This window comes from Medicago sativa, chromosome 7 (assembly GCF_051527215.1).
Source record: "Medicago sativa cultivar Bolivia chromosome 7, Bolivia_mono, whole genome shotgun sequence".
Taxonomy (NCBI): Eukaryota; Viridiplantae; Streptophyta; class Magnoliopsida; order Fabales; family Fabaceae; genus Medicago; species Medicago sativa.
The window spans coordinates 26,777,506-26,783,147 of NC_140755.1; the positions used below are offsets into that span (position 1 = coordinate 26,777,506).

General features: G+C 26.8%; 1 long non-coding RNA gene across 1 annotated transcript; it reads right to left on the reverse strand.

Annotated features, from left to right (window-relative positions):
• Window positions 1-2,644: 2,644 nt before the first annotated feature.
• On the reverse strand, window positions 2,645-4,069 carry LOC146905255 (uncharacterized). The gene is made up of 2 exons (XR_015018490.1): window positions 3,788-4,069; window positions 2,645-2,966 (listed from the first exon to the last, which is right to left on the reverse strand). It is a non-coding gene; the product is annotated as an uncharacterized LOC146905255 (long non-coding RNA).
• Between the last annotated feature and the right edge of the window lie 1,573 nt (window positions 4,070-5,642).

Sequence of the window (5,642 nt, forward strand, 5' to 3'; positions counted from 1 at the left end):
TTTGTACTTTGCCGTTTTATGCTATTAACATGGATGCTGTGAGCCTGTTCGCAGATTCATCCCTTTTTGTTTTTAGCGAATTTGCATTATATCGATGTACTCTTTCAATTTGAATGAATGAATATCTTTTATTTTGTCAAAAAAAAAACATTTTCCTCGTGAGCTTAGCTCAACTAGTAGGGACAATGCATAATATATGCAAGTGCAAGGTCTAGGGTTCAAACCCCATCCACCACAAAAAAAAATACATGTTAACATTTGCCAAACAAATATACTAATCCTAAAATAAATATTTATATTATTATGCTTAAAATATCTTTAAATTAAGAGTAAAGATTCAATTTGTCCTTCACACCGGATAAGGAGTTGACCCATACACCTCAAAACGTAGATCAACTCTTTATGTCAATGTTATGACCTCTTTGATGGACGATTTATATATAGATAACTCTGTTAAAGTTCTTTAAAATTTAACATGTTTATGACCTCTATCAAAAAAAAATTGTAGACCTCACAATTTTCTTGTGGCTAAATTTAATCTCACAAAATATAAAACAAAAGTTAGTCTCTAACATTGTTGTTTTTCTAGGTTTGTGGGCTTTTGGCCCCCACAAAACCCATATTTACTTGTAGTGATAGTATATTATTTCATTTTATTTTTTTATTAAGCATGTTTTATTACGAGCAATGTTATTTGAACATTAAAATATTCACAACTATATACAATCATACTGAAATACATCATTTATAATTAATGATATGATTAAAAGAAAGAGAAAAAACAATAAAAAAAATTAAATAATACTTTATCGGTATAAATAATTTTTTTTATAATCTTTTAATTGTCAACTTATCATTGCTCTTTTGTTACTCGCTTCGTCCATAATTATAAACTTCCTTTTAAAAATCTCTGTGAACTTAGCTCAGTTGGTAGGGATAATGAATAATATATGTAAGGTCTGAGGTTCGAATCCCGGGCACCACCAAAAAATATCCTTTTAAAAAAATTGTCCCTAAATATAAGCTTATATACCAATTGATATATTCATTTATTATTTTTCCTAAACATACTTATAATTAATCCTACTAACTTATCTTAGAATATAAAAAGTCATATTAAATACACATACAAAAAAATGACAATTTAGTAAAATTTACACACAAACTAGACATTTTAACTACATCACCAATTTTAACGAGTACACTAACAGTTTTATAAGAAAAATACTAACACGTGTCCTTAGAGCACATGTAAGGATGCCAAAAATGGAAATTCTATATTGAAAGTTAAATTTATTTTTAAAAAGGTTGACAATTAATCTTTTTCATTAAATATTTTTTATCTGAGAAATTGTTAACATATATACTCTTAAGACACATGTTAGTATGACCTATTTTTTTTTGTTACATTAGTATGACCTATATATTTTATAATAAGGTATTTATTGCCAAACATAACATAACCCTCATTACGAAACAGATGGCAAAACTACATGGTTAGATTGAGAAGTATGAGGTTTGTGGTGTCTCACATATATAGGGAAGGGAATGCTTGTGTTGACAGACTTGCGAACCTTGGTCTCTCTATGTCTTCTTCTAAGGTGTTTTGGTCAGATTACATTCCTGATTTCATTAGAGGAGAGTACAGTAGGAATAGGTTGGGCATGCCCAACTTTAGATTCAGCACCTTTTGAAAAGGTTTTGGTATAGTACCCATTTTCTTTTTTGTACTCTTTTTTGGTTTTATATAATGAAATGATGCATCTTGCATCTGTTTAAAAAAAAAAAAAAAAAAAACCCTCATTAATCAAAGACTTAGAAGTCGGAAGGCATTTTCAAATAGGAAGAATAAACTTGTTTTTTTTTTTTTTTACAAAAGGTGGAATAAACTTTATAATTATTTTTTAATATACTAAAATAAACTTTATTTTAGTTTATGAAAAAAACTAATTTTGTTTTAATATGATATTAATTATTTTTCAATCATTCGTGGGAAGTGAGCCTCAAGTCACTTCAAAGCCTAAAATCAGAACAACAAATGAGATGCAATGCTTAGGCTGAAATCTGAATGTTGATGCGCCGCGCCATTCTGTACTTTACCATTCACGCGTGATGGAACAACACTCCTGTCTCCTAATTTACTCTATTTTTGTTTACAATATGCAAAATAACTTTGAAAGAAATACTCTTGTAAAAAAAATTAAAATTAAAAGAATTACTATGTTATGAAGATATTCTTTAAAATTTTTAAATGATAAGTTCTTTTGAAAAGTTTAATTATTCAATGTATCCCTCTTAATATAAGAAAAGAAGATGCTGTGGAAAATCAATTTTTACCCTAACCTTTGCTTCTGCCACGTCACAATATTAAGGGTAAAACATGTCTAAAATTTACTTTTACTAACTAAATGATATCACTTAACTACAATGATGTCATCTAACTAATAATAAAGTCATTTTTGCTTTGTTTGCTCTTATAAACAAGACTTCCAATTGAATGGGAACCGCCTGTTATTAACAAAGAAATGCACATTGTTGCTTTTGAACTGAATGACACACCACATCAATCAAAAATATCATTATTTTCACTGTTTTCAACATTTACTTTCCCAATATTTTTGGGGGGCAAACTCTTAAATTTAAATTTCAAATTTCAAAACTCTTTTATATAAGATACAATAATCTCACAATATCATTCTATCTGGTTTTCTCTTTCTCACATTTTTTCTCACATGTCTTTCTTCATCTCATCCATTTTTCTAATCTTCATTTTATTTTTTTATGGGCAGGATATGTTTCTTTCTAGATGAAGAATACTAATAAAGAAAGAAGATGAGTAAGACAACAATAACATCTATATTTTTTTCTTTGCAAAATTTTCCTCTTCCCTTTTCATGTTCTTCATAACATAATCTTCAACTGAGTTTACTTTCTTCTTTTGTCTAGGTACATGAACATCACAAATTCTACGGCACAATATATCAAACATTCAAATCCAAACTATAATAAATATATTATTTCATATCTATAATGAAGATTTGCATTATGCACAAATACTTGTGTTCTTGCAAAGTTTTTCCTTGGTTTTTCCTTTGTTTTTTAAACAGAACAAATAAAGAAGAAAAAAAGACGCATATCACTATGAAAAGAACAAACTGTGTGTGTTTTTGTGATAGTATGGGTAAGAAAAGTAACTAGAGTTTTTTAAATGGAATATCACCATTAAAGAACTTATTGTATGATATTAATTTATTTTTTTTCATTCTACTAGAAGAGAGAACAAAGATTTATAAATAAAAAAAGAACATGACACTTTTACGAATCTGGTATTGTAAATCTCTAACAATCATACTTTTTTTTTATGTGAAAAAAAATAGTAAATGGAAAATAAGAAGAAAAAAATTAGTTGGATAATGTAAGTCAAGTCAACTAATTTTATTTAGCAGCAACAACATATGCTTCCATTTTTCTACATTAAAACATAAAATTGCTAAAAAGAAACAAAAAAATATTCTGCAAAGAAATTGTAGAGAAAAAAAAAACGAGTTACAAGAAAATAAATACAAACATAGTGAATAACTTAAATTTACTTGTGAAATTATATTTTCCAAAAGAGAACCATTTGTATAAACCAAAATCAATACACATAATACATCTAGAACAAATAAAAGTTAAATTGCTCCAGATCTAATAGTAGTATTTGTTTTTACAAAATACCAGGCCTAATTAAAAAAACAAATTACATATTCTGAAAAAAAAAAAAAAAAGCAGAAGCATATCTTCATACATCTCTAAATGGAGAAGAACAAGATCTCGTGTGGTTAGAGGCCGTATCGTGAAAATAATAGACCTAATAGAGACCTGGTGTTAAAATCATGGATGAGCTCTCAATCAATCAGAAATGGAGAATTTTGGATGGAGCTCCGGCGATAGTTTCAACATTTTGAAACACAAAAGGTGGAAAGAAAATAACTGATGGAAAGAAAAAAGAAGAAATAAATCTGGTTTGACCATTTAGGTTGGTGGAAGCGGCCACAAAGAGGGGTGGAAGCGGCTAGGGTTGGTTGAGAGAGAAAAAAATAAATAATGAAGATTGTGTTTGTTTTGCTGTCAAATAGGTGCAGTTAAAAAATAAAATAAAAAATCAAAATAAAGGGAGAGACCGTGAGAAAGAGATAGGAGAATAATTAAAAACAAATAAAATTGTAAGATATTTGTTTTTTAATATGGTTTTTTTTTGTGTTGTTTTTGTGCATAAAAAAAAAAGGTTAATTATGTTTTTGGTCCCTACAAAATTGCAACCTTGTAAGTTTAGTTCTTACTTAATTTTAATAGCATTTTTAATCCCTACAAAAAAAAATTTACTTATAATTTTAGTCCCTGCTAAAATAAATTTTGTTTAATTATCCTTAAACTCTTAAATTTTTTAACGATTCTTTTTATACAAGTTTAGAACACTATGAACGGTTCATTTACTAAAATCTATAAATTTTTAACATGAAATAAATTAAATATGAATTTTTTAAAACGACAAAAGTTTAAGATATAAATAACAAAAATATGGACGTATAAATCAAATTTTTGCGATATTTTTTTCGGATGACCTTTTAATAACGTTCTTAACACGCCTGTAAAAAATTGTTGAAAAACTTAAGAGTTTAAGCATAAATTAAACAAATTTGGATTGAGTAAGGACTAATATTGAGTGCAGAAATTTTTTGTAGGGGTTAAAAATGCTATTAAAATTAAGTAAGGACTAAACTTACAAGGTTGCAATTTTGTAGGGACCAAAAACATAATTAACCCTAAAAAAATTGTGTGATTTTTTTTTTTAGAAAGTGTGTGAGTTGAACGTGTAGAATAGCGAGGGAGATATATAATTAGAAAAAAAAAATTATTTTTAAGATATATTAATTATATTATGCGTTTAATGATATATGATTGACAGTCAAAAACAACTTTACACACACAGCTAATTAAAACATTTAAAATTATTATATCAATTTAGTTTATGTTAGAATTTAAATGCTTTAATTGATTGGGTGTGTAAAATTATTTTGGACCGTAACAACCACCATTAATCTCTTCTAATATTATATCATAGACCGCTAAATTCAAGATTACGTACTGCCACAATTTAAAAGTCATTGACCACTATTTATACAAATAAGTAAAGAACAAGTAAAATAGTATACAATTTTTCCCTAATATATTTTCTGAATTAACTCAAATAAACGGGATAAATTGTCACTAATATATTTCACTACGTAAAATTTAAAAAACATAATTATACACATGACATTTATCTTTGAAAAAAATTAAAATAATTATCATACACGAGACAAGTCGTCAATGACGTAATTTTTAAAATTATTATTATACACGGGACAAGTTGTCAATGATACAAATTTCAAACTAAATACTATACATAGGGCAATTTGCCACTGCTAAATGTTTAAAAAAATTATTATACACGGGACAAGTCACTACTATTACAAATTTTAAAATAATTATTATGCACAATAAACTTGGTCACTTTTTTTTTGAAAGAAAAAGTTGTTTATCTTAAAAATTTAAAAATTAGTATTATACACGGAACATGTTGTTATCGATAAAAAATTTAAAAAAATTATAACATAAGA